Below are 15,592 nucleotides of genomic sequence, written 5' to 3' on the forward strand. Positions count from 1 at the left end.
ACTATTCCCTCTTTGAGAAACCCATCTCTCCAGACAAGACTATTTACTCACTTGACCTTCCAACATTCTATGATTACTACAGACTTCATGACTTTTTGCCATATGTAGTGGCAACCACACTGGCATACCCAGGATGGCTGCTGGCACAGGTTCTTAAATCTGCTTTACTAGGGGTCAACAATATATTTTTTAATAACATTCACTAGTTTAGGGGAAAAGTCAGCACCCTGAACTTCAGAGAAAATACAAGCAAAGCAGTAAAGACCAACAGACAGGGCTGCCTGAATCAAAGCAATATTGCTATACACTTTACATACATCCCTGGATCAAGAGAGCCTTTACATCTGAGCAGTTGGGGAGCTCTAAACATATGACCACCCAGAATTTCAACCAGGGAATCACAAGATCCTTCTCGTAAGAGAGCCCCCAAAGCAAAATACCAACTCAGAGTATATATACACTTCTCAGAGCCAGAAGGCATCACAACTCTCCTAAGTGCCTAATAAGAAATTAGCAGAAGGTGTGAAAGTCTTCCTACAAGCAAACCTCCCCTAAGCAAGCTTCCCTTAATGGGCTCCACATGAGTCCTATTAATGGGTGAGGAAGATCCTATATCCCATTAACATTATACCATGCCATGCCCCCATCAGGAATACCTTTCTTCTTCCTCTTTCTCTATCCAAAAATTAACTGTCCTTCAGGGCCAGTTCAATTTTCACCTCCTTTATGAGACATTTATGGGACTTACTTCAGCCCTTGTGGATGTTGCCATGTCTGAACACCTACAACATTAAGCATTACTCATTTTAGCATTCAGCTATATACCACATCGTCACTGAACTCTTTTATATGTGTTTGACTTATCTATCAAATACAACCAGATGATACCTGCCAGATAAGGGTTCACTTTGTGTGAACTATACAGACCACTCCCAGTGTTTCGAGGCTTTTGGATTATGGCGTCTCTTGATCTAGTGTATTCTCAGGATTGTTTATACAACAGAGGGGTAATTTTATTTGATTCCTCTGGTTTGTATGGTTAAACTTTGACATTCACTTACAGTGTAATATTTCATCTCTATTATATTATCCCAAATAGCTATAATTAATTGACCCAGTGCTTATTGTACAAAAGCTTCCTACCTACATTCACACTCTGAGTTAGTCCATCTAATGCTGTGGGCCCCATCTGTGGCTTTTCTCTAATAGCAAATACTCTGGGCTTAATAGCTATGCTACCATGTATCTCAGAAGTCAAGGCTTCTAAGAACTAAGGGGGACTGCCTGGATAGAAAATGGCACATTTGTTCTTGTATATATATTTTGCCTAACAAAAGAATTACTCAGATAATATAGCAGTACTTTTTTGCTGATATGTTCCTTGACTGAGCCATAAGTAGGGGTAAGCAAGTAGAGCTTTTTCCTGTAATATAAACCCTTTCCTCTCTCCCAAATAATATTAATTAAAAGGATGAAGTCTTTGATCTGGTTTGGACATAACCATTCTTTGAAATTATTATTATCTCCATGATGGGAGTATGAATGAATACCCTTGTCAAGGGTACCTTCTGGCTTACTTACTGATTTGTGGTGGTTTGTCTTTCATTCTTGAAGAGGACCACGACATCTGGAAGATGATGCCAAGATTTGCAAGTGAATTGGTTCTAAGTGAGGGAAGGCTGTACAAAGTCACCGGCCTCACTTTCTCCTCCAGAACCATCTGGGTCCAGTGACCAGATATAGATCAGGATAACTGAAAAAGGCCCAACACTGACTGATACCACACTGAGAATGATTGGTTAATCACAGCTAATGTAGCTGTGATGTAATGTAGCAGAGATGGCATGCAAACCTATCAAGGAGACCAAAACCCAGAGACAGCATACTGAGAGAAGAGCTAGATACAAAAAGTAGATCTGGGTCTTTTCAAAGTAAAACATCAGCAAAACCCCAAGAGGAACCTCTCAGCTCCAGAGATGGCAGCTGGAAGAGTAGCAAAAGAGGCTTGGCCTCAGAGTCCCATTCCAACTATAGAGCTACAAAATGGAGTTCCTACAAGCAAAGGAGTTCCTAGACTCAGCCTTCTGCAGAGAAGAGGAGCTCCAATCAAATTTCTGAATCAAGCCTTTTGGATAGAATGTGATCTGCCACATGGCCCAAGAATTAGGAAAGCAGCAAGAAAGAGAGCCATGGTGAAGAAGGTCACTCTCTAGTAGCACCAAACACATTTCCCTTCCAGAGGGACTAAACCATGAATGACACTACAAGTTGGAATATAGCAGAGATCCCTGAAAAATGGAGTTTACTAGGGAGGGAAGGAGAATTGGCTTGACTATTTAAAGGCTCAGAAGTTATTTTTAATTTCTGTGCATTTTAAAAAAAAACTGTATTTAAATCTGTATTTTATACGCAATGTAAACCTGAATGACTGCATGGGGACAGGCCACAGAGAGCTCTTTTATTTTTTCTGTATAGGTCTAAATATGAACCAAAGTCTGAGGTTTCTAGTAGAAACCCTGAGTGAGACAAGCCAAACTGATTTTGAAAACAAAAAACAGTCACCAGGACTGATCCTGATCTGTGCAAACCTAGAACTTGGTTTCTGGACTATGGATTATAATTCTAAAATTGTAATGATATTTATATCACATTTGAAGATTTATAAAGTGCTTTACAAACTATCTTATCCTCACAACATATCTATGTTATACAGAAACAGGCTTATATTACCTCCAGTTTTAAAATGAAGAAACTAGGGACTTCCAGGCTGCAGTGTTGGGATGACCTGGAGATCGAATCCCAGGCTCAGACACTCAGCACCACACCCAGAAATAACTGGCCATGTAACCTTGAACAAGTTACTTAATCCTGATTGCTTTAAAAAAAATGGAAAAAAGGATGGAAGGGGTGGCCAGGTAGCACAGTGAGTAAGAGCACCGGCTCCAGTGTCAGGATGACCTGGAGATCGAATCCAGGGCTCAGACACTCAGCACCACACCCAGAAATAACTGGCCGTGTAACCTTGAGCAAGTTACTTAACCCTGATTGCTTTAAAAAAAATGAAAAATTAAAATGTAGAAACTATAGGTATTGAAAATGAAATTGGGTAATTCTATCTAGTAGCAAAAGATGCTGCTGCTGTCTGTGAATTTAATTATTGTGATTTATTCTTGATAACCTGATATTTTAACACATTGTTATACTATTGTTTATGTTACATACATCACATTGTCTGGTTTTAATGTGATTTAAAGACTTAAATGCCAATAAATTCCATGATTTTTTATTTCCCCTTTCTCCTGCGAGAATAAAAATATTGTTAACGGTGATGTTTGTCACACTCTCTAACCACCCTTATTTGTGACTAACACTAACATAGTGTTAGTCAATATGTTGTCAGAAATTTGAACAGGGTAAAGGGTAAAGAAATTCTTAATTGTGGATGGGACTATGGACAGAATTTCAGGGGATACATGAACTTGCATGGGAAAAAAATATATATTTTCACTAACATTTTATTTCTTTGGTAATCCTATACATTTTATTTTCTGCTTTTAAATATATTATTCTCAGAAAAGGACAATAGACTTTATCAGACTGCCAAAGGAGTTTATGACAAAAACAAAAAAAGATTAAGAGCCCCTCAGATAGGGAAATAGTAGTTTCAGTTGAGGTTAAGGAGGGTTTTTTGGAGGAATGTCATAAGATTGAGCCTAGTGGTCCTGAGAGTAAAATGACAGTCTCCCCTTAAGGAAGACTGTAGTTTATAGAATCTTTGCATAGGAACCATTATAAAATTAGGCCTGGTGTAATCCCCTTAAGGGAGGCTACAAACTTATGGAATATATTTGTGGAAATATTAACAATAATATTTTTGAAGGTTGTTATAGCTGAGTCTCCCCAAATAATACTTTTGTCAACCACCAGCTTGTTTTTCCCCTGATAACAAACCCCAAAATAACATTTTTCCTAATCTCTGATACGCAAATCAGCCAGTTCCAGAAGGACCACCCAAAATCAAAGTATAACAACCCAACTCTTAGAACGGTCCTTTGGAGCACACCCTCCCTTCCAACAGGAGTGTAATTTCCCACTGGAGCACCCCTTTCCTGCTGCATGGATCCCTGCCTCTGTCCTTCCCAATACAGTACAGCCCTTATGTGAGTTATACCCCATGTTGGTGTAGATGCCTGAGTTGGTTGTTAAGTCCCCCTTTTCTTTCTCCCTTGCTCCCTCTTTCCCATTACTTACAATAAGACTTTGCAGTGAACTGATTCCCATTGTGTTGCATGTTATTTTCATCATCTGACCTCATTAAGGGGTTGTTTTTCCTGACCTCTCTGGCTGGCCCCACAGGTCTTTCCTTAGACAAACTGGGTACCTAGACAAGGATTTAACCTATTGACAGCAACACCCACATTGAGATAGTATGGTGCTGTAAGCCCAATAATAGAAAGCAAGGGTCAATAGGGGAACCCCACATCCTCCCAAGAGGAACTCCCTTATACCAGAGGTCTGTCACAAAACAAAAAGGTATTAACTAAAGTAGACCATAACAAATGGGTGGGACTTCAACAAGCAGAGATGAAGGAGGGAAGGAGAAGAAATCTTTTCTGAAGCCACAAAAATGGGAAAGAATACAGTAAGAGAGAGGAACAGAATATAGTCCAATTTGTGTAGAATATTTGAAGGTATACATAAGGCTAGAAAGGGTATATTGGAATCAGAATGTAGATGTCCTTGAATTGAAGAAGTTTATATTTTATTTAGTAGAAAATGGGAAGGATACAGACAGTTTTTTAATAGGAGAATGACATGATCAGGATAGTACATTAGGAAGATTACCTTTTACTAAGGGTAAATATTTAGTGAAGGAGCTAATTGGAGGAGAGAAAACTAATAAGAAGGCTATTATAATGCTCATAGTGGGAAGAGGGGACAGTCTAACCTAAAATAGTTACAGCAGGAATGGAAGTTAGAGGATGGTTTAAAGACATATTTATAGACATAGGATTGACAGAAACTGACTGTATATAGTGGGTGTGAGGGAGGAGTAATCAAATAATCAAATCAAAAATCAAAAAATCCAAGATTATGAATGGGAAGTTGGTGGTATCATCAATAGGAAAAAAGAAGATATGTGCAGGAGCAAGTTTAAGCAGAAGATGGAATTCAGTTTTCTGTTTATTGTGTTTAAGATCCTGGCAGAATATTCCAATGGAAATATCCAGCCAACAGGTGAAAATATAAGACTAGAACTCTGAGAAGAGTGGAAGTAAAAGTGGAGGATTTTTGAGTCATTTGCACTCATTGTAGTAGAATAAAAAGAAATTAGAATTTGAAGTCAGAGAACCTGGGTTCAAATACTATCCTTGACATTCAATACCTGTTTCCTTGGATAAGACACTTAACCTTTCTGGGCCTCAGTTTCCTCATCTGAAAAATGAGATGACTGTATTAGATGGCCTCTAACACCCTTTCCAGCTCCAAATCTGTTAAGTATAACAACTGATGCCAGCAGAGTATATGAGATCACCAAAAGAAAGTATATCTACATAAAGGAATATGAATTAAGATAGAATCTTAGCTTCCACTCATATTTAAGGGTTGGTAAGATGAGAAACTATCAAAAGAGACAGAGAAGGAGGAGTCAGAGTAAGGGAAACTGAAGTCAAGGGAAGAAAGGCTAGTAAGAGAGAAAACATAGAGGAGACACTTCGAGTCAAATGCTAAAGAGAAATCAATGAAGATGAAGACAGGAAAAAAAGTCAGTGGACTTAGCAATAAGATCTTGGAAATAAAACTGTTCCAACAGAGCGATGGACAAGAAAACTATATTGCAAGGGGTTGAGAGGTGAGTGAGTGGGGATATTAGGTGTGAAAGTAGTGAGTGTAGATCACTCCTTCTGGACATTTGGTAAGGTGATAATAGATATATCAAAGTAGTTTGGCCTGTTTTGTATGTAATAAAATTTCAGTTTCTTATATAATTCTCTTTCTTGTTCTTCTTTGCATATTGAAATGTTTCAATGTGCTGATTATTATTAAGTTCAAAATAAAGTACTTTCTCAAGGAGAAAAAAAAATCACCTTTATAATCACTATCAGCAAATAATATTTGCTACTTGTCCAGTGGAGCCATGAGATTGCATGAGAAGATGAATGAAGCATCTGATATAATCTGAGGCAATATGGTGGGAACAGTAAAGAAAGTGATTGGAATTACACATCAATGGCAATTCCATAGAAGCGAATATTAATCTATGAAAATCCATCCATACATTAAAGACAGGTTCTACCCCTGTTAGGTGAGTCATTAACCTCTCTGAGCCTCAGTTTCCTCATCTATAAAAGGGAAATAATAAAAATCTGTAATACCTACTGGTACTATATTCCTCCACTGTGGAGGAGATCTAGGGTAGAATTCAGGTCAAGAAGGCATTTCTTTTGCAGTGAACTTTTGAGAGGACACACACAAGAGTCAAACAAACTTAGAGCTCATGTAGTTCAGCCTTCTCCCATTCAACACAGGAATCCCTTCTACCATCCAATTCAACAAACATAATTTGTAGGATATTGTAGGTCAATTTAATATTATACCACCCATTTTTCTGACAACTTCCAGTAATAATGAAACATGTGGCTTATAAAGCAGCCCATCATATTTTAAAAGTTCTATGTTATACTGCAGCAGAATCTGTCTTCCTATTAGGCTCCTAGTTCTGCTAACAGATAATGAATCTATTTCCTCTTATAAATGATACCCTCTTTTTAAATGACCATGTTAGCTTGACAAAAATTTAAAATATCAATATATGGAGAAATGTGTAAAACATATTCTTTTTCATACCAACACTCAAACATCAGAGTCACATGGTGGTACATTTGACTCACCATTTTAAGACAAAACCGTGATTCTTTCACTTCATTTGAAAAAAAAAAAACTCTTCTCCTACATTATTCAATCAACTACTTCAAAGCAACCATCAGCATAATTTTAAAAAGAAAAAAATTTAAGTAGTCATGAGTAATTATTAAAATGTCTCTGAATCCTCTCCCTCTCTATCAGGAGCTGGGTAGCATGTTTCATCAAGAGTCCTCTGGTATCATGGCTAGTTAATACTGACTGATCAGAGCTCTTGTGTCTTTCAGAGTTGTTTGCCTTTACCATGCTGTTGTCATGGAATAAATTGTTCTCTTGGCTCATCACACTTCAGTTTTTTACCAGCATATACAAGTCTTTCCAGATTCCTTTGAAACTATCCCCTTCATCATTTTTTACAGTATCATATAACATTCATATGCCATAACTTGTTCAGTCATTCTCTAATTAATGCCCCCCCTTAGTTTCCAATTCTTTACCATTGTAAAACAGAGCTGCTATAAATATTTCTATGCATCTTTCTTTTCTTTTTTTTTGTGTTGGTTTTGCTTAGGACTACTTTCTCCTTTAATCTGCCCTACTTCTTATTGCCCACCTCTCCTTTCTTCCCTTTCACTCTTGTTTGAGTGATATGTATTCTACCGCCCAACTATATATGTACTCTTCTCTCCTTTGACCAGTTTAGATGAGAGTGAAATTAAAGTGTCATTCATTCTCCCTCACTTCCTCCTTGTTTATATAAACTTCTACTTGTGCACATTGTGTGAAATAATTTCCCCCATTCTTCCTCTCCCTTCCACTCCTCTTTCGCTGAGTATAATTCTCTTCTCTTCCCTTTCCATTCTTCTTTTGAGATCAAGACAGAACAGAACCACTCCCATGTCCTCTAATTTAACTCAGTGTTCTGAGAGGATATATGTAACATCTCCATATATTAGAATGTAAACAGTTTATCTTTATTTAGTCCCTTATTAGTCACTCAAGTTAACTTTTTAATGTTTAACTTCTTTTTATTTCAAAGTTTCTACAAAGTTCTCATCTTTTAATCAGGAATGCTTGGAAATCCTCTGTTTCATTAAAGATTTGATTTTTTTTCTCTGTAAGATTTTACTCAGTTTTTTGGTTAACATTATTCTTGGCTATAAACCCATATTCTTTGCCTTCTGGAATATCATATTCCAAGTTTTCTGATCCTTTGGAGATACCCTACCCTAAACTGTGTAATCTTGACTGTGGTTTGTAGGTACTTAAATTCTTTCTTCCTGACTACTTGCAGTATTTTTTTCTCTAACCTGGGAGTTCTACATTTTGACTATTATATCCCTTGGAGCTTTCATCTTAGAGTTTCTTTCAGGAGGGGACCAATAGATTCTTTCAAATTCACTTTGCCCTCTGGTTCTAAGAGATTTGGGAAGTTTTCTTTTATTATTTCTTGAAATATGATATCTAGGCTCTTTTTTGAGGCAGGTGACAACATTTGGACTCTCAGGTAGTGCAACGATTCTTAAACTATCACCTCCCTTGATGTTTTCAAGTCAACTCTTTCTGCTATGTGACACCTTACATTTTTTTTCTATTTTTTTTTTCAGCCTTTTGCCTTTGTTTTAATGGTTTATCATCTCCTCAGTCATTACCTTCTGCATGGACCAATTTTTAGTTTTAGAAAGTTTGTTGCTTGGGCAAAATTTTGTACCTCTTGTGACAAGCTGTTAATTCCCTTTCCAATTCTTTCTTCCATAGCTCTCATTAATTTTCCAATTGTTATTATAATTTATTCTTATAAACTCCTGGACTCAATCACTATCAGCCAACAGAAAAGCTCTGCTGGTTCAGAGTCTCAGAACTACAGACATCCCTTTGGTCTGAGTTTTCTGTTCTGGTTCAGGCTTCAGATTTGGCTAAGAACTGGAACAGAGATCTTGCTGGGCTGAGTCATACAATTTCTGTTTGTTTCTGAACTTGCTCCTCTCTCAGTACAGAGTCAAAGGTTCCTAACCATTCTTCCCCTTGGAATACCACCCGTAGGTACAGGTTTCTTCCTCAGTCTACATTGCAGCTGTGACTCAGAACTAGGTAATGAATAACAGAACTGTCCGATTGCATCAATTCCTGTACCCTGCACAAGTTTAGACCCTTCTATGCTGGATCTGGGAGAGCTTTCTTGCCCTGTTACACAACCTCTCCCTCCATGAACTGCATGGCTATTTCTGGTTAACCTCTTTGTCCCTAAGATCTGCAGCCAGTTTATTAACTAGCATTTATTATGTGCCTACTATCTGTCAGGCACTGTGCGAAGCACTGGGAATACAAGGAAAGACAAAAGACAGTCCTGTCCTTAAGAAATTTACAATCCATAATATGAAAATATGTTTTACATGATTGCACATGTATAACCTATATCAAATTGCTTACTATTTCAGGGAGGGAAGAGGGGAAGAATGGAAGGAGAGAATTTGGAAGTAAAAATTTTTTCAACTGAATGTTAAATTTTTTTTTTACTTGTAATTGGGAAAAAATAAAACTAAAAAAAAAAGAAGTTTATAATCTAATAAATATAGTACACAGACCTCTCTATCTGTTATCCTATACCGACCTGGGCTGGAAAAAATCTTTTTTTTTTCCTTGGATTTCCCCATCAGTATTCAGTCTGGTGTGTTTTCTAGATCCCTTTGAAGGAATTGGGGGTGGAGGAACTCAATACATTTCTTTCTGCAACTCAGCCATTTTGGCTCCACCCTCAAAATCCACTTTTTTTTCCCCAAACAGTCATATGTTTTAGTTTTGCTATATGTTTCTAAGTCATAGAACATTACAGACTAAAAAACTGATATCATGAGTTGCTCAAAAGTCAACAGAGACTACCCTGTGTTTCCCCAATAATAAGACCTATCCCGAAAATAAGCCCTCCCCTTACTGTGTAAGATTCTTCTAAAATAAGCCCTCCCCCGAAAATAAGCCCTATTGAGATTGCTGCTGTAGTGAAGGTGATCCCCTGCTCTACACGCTACATTACGGTACCCTCTGTATGCACCGTTCCCCCCCCTGAAATGCACGCCGCGCTCCGAGCTGCATCCAATCAGAGCTGCAGCAGTGAGCGCGTCATCCTGTTCTTCCCCAGTGATTTGCTTATTGAATAAAGGTACATTTTTTTGTTCACGTTTACCTGTTTATTAAAATTGCTGTCAATATTCATTAAAATAAGCCCTCCCCTGAAAATAAGCCCTCTGGTGTTTTTCTGTCCAAAAAAAATTAATAAGACAGTGTCTTATTGTTGGGGAAACACGGGTATTTATGTTGTACATAGATAAGCTGCAACATATCAGAGCTCACAGTTTAGGAGAGGAATATACACTTTCACAAACACAAAATAATGACTAAGAAAAGTCTAAGCAAAGATCCACAAGAGAAAGATCATCAGAAACTAAAGACATCAAGAAAAAACTGATGGAGTATATGAGCTGAATTTTGAAAGAATACATATTATATATACTGCTAACTAGGGCAGTTCTTAATTAATAATTGTCATATTTAATTATAATAATCTATTAATAATCATTAATTAATAGAAGTTCTTAATCTAACTAGGGCATTCTTAATCAAGGATCCATGGACCTGCCATGGAGTCTAGGTAGATTTCAGAGTGTCCATGAACTTGGATGGAAAAAATATTTCATCTTTATTTCAATATTTCAATTTACTTTGTTTTATTTTATGCATCAAAAACATTCTGTTGAGAGGGGGTCCATAGGTGTTGTTTGACTGCTAAAGGGCTCTGTGGCACAAAAAAGGTTAAGAACCACTGAGAGAGGGTGTGAGTGCACTGCTTAGAGAAACCCATCCCATAGGAATTAAAATTGTGAGCGACTCTGCAGGTGACATAACAGTGTGAGAAGGTACCTATGCTACAGTAGTTAGCATTTAAGGAGTAGAAAGGGCAAATGATAAGCTTGCCAGAAGGTAACCTTGTTGTCTGTGTTTGTAGTGGATCAGAGATCCATATAAATAACTTTAGGGCTTGCAAAAAGCATGGCTAATTTTGCTAGTGTCCCAGGAGTTTTCTTTCACTTTCACTTGACCACATGTCTTTCTCATCATAATGACCTATGAGAAGGCAGCCAGGGGAGCAGGAAGTTGTATCTGTATTTCCCACCCACCTAGGTTTCTTGTGTACAAAGGTGACGCTAGGTATCCCTCCCAGTGGTGTGCTAGTTTCTGGTTAAGGGCTGACTATATAATGATAAGGCAATTCAGATACTATCTAGAATGCCTTTCTGATATTCTAACTGGTCAGACCACCTTCTTCCTTCTGTCCCCACCACTCAACCCCTCAGCTGTTAACCCTAAGGGCATGTGATAATCACAAGAAAAGTTAACTCAAGGCAGGCTGTATTCAGCTGCAAAATTAATCACCCAGTTTATTTTTAAGCAATTATGCCAGTAAATACAATTATTTTCTAGCACTGAATAATCTTAACATGTAATCACTGAACTAGAATTTTTTCTTAAAGTTTAGCAATGTTCATTGAAGAAAATTGTAGAAACCCCTTTATGAATCTGTTATTCTGGTCTATAGAACATTTTCTATATGACAGAAAAGCAACTAGTATATAGAACACTATCAGAAGAGTATGTGAAGAAAAGGAGTTGAATTATTGTTCGATCGCTGCCATTTCCTAAGTGAAAAACCAAGAATAAATCATTTCATCTCTCTGAACCTTTATGCCGTCTCTAAAATGGATGTAATCATTTCTCCCCGCTTCAGTGTGTTGTTCTGAGAAGCAAATGATTTTGCATATGTGAAAGTGTTTTGAAAACTGTAAAGTACTTTATAAATGCAAAGTTCTGTTAGACAGTTTCCCAAGCTTTTTAAGTTTTCTGAAGCATGCATTTCATTTTAAGACTTCATTTATTTCCTTATAAAGGGTTAGTTAATGACAGTGAAAACCTTTAAGAGTTATAGGATTTAGAGCAGAAGAAAAATGTAGAGAGCACTTAATCTTCTCCTTTTACAAATGGAAGCACAGAGAAGGGGGGAAAAAAAGAAACTGTCCAAAGTCACATAGATAGTAAGAAGGAGAACTAGGATTCAAACCTTAGACCTCTGACTCCACATCCAATACACTTTTCATTCAACCATAAAGTTAATCAAGTTGGGTTTTTTTTTTCCCTTTCATGCTTGCCATTCCAAAACTATAACCACTCACTAGGCTATTATTCTCAGTAAAAATGTGACAGGGAAAAATCTCTACTGACACCTCCACAGGCAAACTGCAACTCTAATGACAGATGAGAAAAGGGACATTGCAACACTATGAAAATGTGTCAAATGGCACACCAGGAACCTGACTTGTCAGTAACCTGACTTGTTGGGTGACTTGTCATCTTATGAAGGGATGACACATTTCTCAGATATGTCCTTGTCAAAGGACAGGAAGAGAGTTTTTAATTATACGTAAACAAAATAAAAATATAAAACAGCTAACTTCAATTATAGAAAATGAAAAAGTTTTGCATATACAAAATCAATGCATCTAAGACAAGAAAAGAAATTGTAAATTGCATAAAAATCTGTGCATTGAATACTTCTAAGAAGGAACTGATGTCATAGATATATAGAGAACTAACATAAGTATATAAGACCAAGAGTCAATTCCCATAAGTGATCAAAGGATATGAACAAACAGTTCACAAAGGAACAGCAAATTATAAACTACCATATGAAAGACTGCTCCAGACCACAAAAAAATTAGAGAAATGCAAATCAAAACAACTCTGAGGTTTCATCTCATGCCCAGCAAACGGACAAAGATGAGAAATGATAGGAATTGTTAATGCTGAAAGGTGTCATAGAAAGGTAAACATACTAATACACGTTTGGTTGATCTGTGAATCAGTCTAAACATTCTGGAAAGTAATTAGGAACTGTGCTAAAACAAAACAAAACAAAAAGCTGACTAAAATATCTATACTCTTTGATGCAGAGATCCCACTTCTGGACATATATCCCAAGGACAGCAAAGACAAGAAAGGTCCCCTACACAGCAAAATATTTATAGCTGCAAAGAACTGGAAACCATGAAAATGCACATTAGCTAAGAAATAACTAAACAAATTGTGGTACGTGAATGTAAAGGAATATTATTACTACGTGGTGATAAACCAGGAATATGAAGAACACAGTGATGCATGGGAAGACATATGAACCAATACAAAGTAGAGTAAGGAGAACCAACCAAACAATAAACACGACTATGAAAATGTAAAGGCAGAGAACACAAAGCAAGAACCTTGAATACTGTATGATTATAATCAACCTTGGCCCTGAAGAAGAAAAAAATTCATCGCCCTTCCTCCTTTGCAGAATTGTTCAGCATTTCCTTGTGCTAAAATGAACAGCATGAACATTTCTGGCTACCTCCTTTGTCTCCACGTCTACAGTCAGTCAGTCAGTCAGTCAGTCAGTCAGTCAGTCAGTCAGTCAGTCAGTCAGTCATTTAGCATTTATTAAGTGACTCTACCTGCCAGGCCTTGTGCTAAGTACCAGGATACAAAGAAAGGTAAAAGACACTCCCTTTTCTCCAGAAGCTTACAATCTAACAAGGAGCTTGTTATATATAATTATGGGTGTGGAAAACTGCATATTCCACGGGTGGGGGACCTGAGGCCTTGAGGCCACATGTGGCCTTCTAGGTCCTTGGGTGCAGGTCATTTTGACTGCGTCCAAGTTTTACAGAATAAATCCATTTATTAAGCAGATTTGTTCGGTGAAGTTTGGAGTCAGTCAAAGGGTAGCACTTGAGGACCTAGAGGGCCACATGTGGCATCGGTGCAACAGGTTCCCCACCCCCGACATACACTATCAGATTCAGTCGATGCATTGTTTAGTTTTGCTGAACTGTCTTTTTCACTCTTTTTTATTCTTTGTTATGAGGGATGGCACTCTGAGGAAGGGAAATAAAGCATTTGAAAATAACTGTGATATAGAAGGAAAAGATAATAATAAAATTTTTTTGAAAAAAAGAGAGAGAAGAAAGCCTTCCATATGAAAGCCACATTTATGAGGACCTAGGTTCAAACCTCAGCTATGTCACTTATTACCTGTGTGACCCAAATTCACCACTTAATTACTTTGGGGGTCTCAAGTTTCCCTATTTGCAAAATGAAGTTGTTGAACTAGATGATGTCCTAGGTTATTTCCAGCTCGAAATTGATGCTCCTGTGATTCTCCATCAGACTGTCATCATGCTACAAAATACTCAGCAATAACTTCCGAGAGTACTGGGCAAACCCTAGAAATGAAACTCTCATAGTCCTGGATAGATAACTCCTCACAATGACAGTCAATACTGCCAGTTGTCATTGGCAGAATATTTCCTTGCTATATGAGACAAATAGAATGACCACACAAAGCAAATGAAATAAATATTTGATGAAGTCAGTAAAATAGCCTGATAGCCTGTTAAGCTCAGAAAATGTGCTGGGGGGTGGGGGAGGGTGCAGAATACAGAATTTAAATGGACAAAAAAATACCTAAACACAAAGGAGAATATCAGAAAAACCACATGCACGAGTATTCATTTCTGTGTTCTACAACTATGCATCTTACCTTTGCTTGTTGCTTCTGTAATTGTGTTCCTCCTGATAGTTTTCAGGATCTGTTAAGTCAACAGCATACCCATATCAAGCAAACAGACACATTCTGGAAATCCAGACATTGTCAGGAGTTTCAGGCACCCAGTTCTTTAAGAGTAAATTCACATTTCCCACTTCCCCTCCCCCTCCACCAAACAAACACAAAGAATTAGTTCCTTGCAGAATTCTGAACTTAAGGACTGTTTCTGTGTACTTGCCCGAGAAGGATTTTCATGAGCCAGCATTTGAGGATTTAGATATGGATGAAAATAACTGCGACCAAATCCTTCCTTCACCTGAGCTGGTACTTAGGAGTGCAACACATATGTAGGAGAGTCAATAAGAGAATGGAACCTTTATTTAGAAAGACACATCTTTTAAAATATTAGAATTTGGAATACCTGTAGCAATCTTATCTCATTCATTTCCTTAAACTGATGCTTCAAGAATATTTGCAATGTATGTGGTCCTGAATGTTATCTCTAAGCTTTCTGCTAATGATAGCCAACTGCATTCAATTTATTTTCTTTTAACTTTATGAAATAAGTCAAATGTGTATGAACATTCATCCATAATTTTTTTTTAATGCTATGTGCCATGTCCCTGTGGGACAATGCAAATTTGTACATAATAAAAACAGAGTGGATAATGGACCTGAGGACACCCAGAAAAATCATTTATCTCTGGCTATGCGGTAAGCATTATACCCCTCCTGTCCATATCCTGAGCTAATGTTATTCTAATGACTTGAATAGAGGTCAGATCTTCAATCTAATTTTCAACTGTGATGGCAATTATCACAAATATCCTACATGCCAACAACTCCTCCACATATGGCTCCAAACTAAAATCATATGCAACGCTCAGTAAATCAAATTGACAAGACTATGCTTTTACTTTGGTCTGCACGAGAGATGTACTTCTTTTGTTATGCCCAAATAGCACATCTACAACACCAGTTCTACTTCTTTTTTCAGTTTCAGATAACTGGTTTTTTGTCCAAATAATATGGACATGACTCCTTTCAATGCATGATTCAAACGTCCTTCCAAGAAGAGGTCTTTCTTGATCCGTCTTG

At 37.4% G+C, this 15,592-nt stretch overlaps 1 protein-coding gene across 1 annotated transcript in view; it reads right to left on the reverse strand.

Moving 5' to 3' along the window:
• Positions 1-13,472, reverse strand: part of CNGA1 (cyclic nucleotide gated channel subunit alpha 1) — a 42,058-nt gene extending 28,586 nt beyond the window's left edge. The window contains exon 1 of the mRNA XM_069105029.1: positions 13,401-13,472. The gene's annotated coding sequence lies outside the window, so the exon portion shown is untranslated. The remainder of the gene's footprint in view (positions 1-13,400) is intronic.
• Positions 13,473-15,592: the final 2,120 nt, after the last annotated feature.

The sequence above is a fragment of the Petaurus breviceps genome, unplaced genomic scaffold (assembly GCF_028583685.1).
Source record: "Petaurus breviceps papuanus isolate PSGF00001 unplaced genomic scaffold, PetGlider_PUasm1.0 76, whole genome shotgun sequence".
NCBI lineage: Eukaryota > Metazoa > Chordata > Mammalia > Diprotodontia > Petauridae > Petaurus > Petaurus breviceps.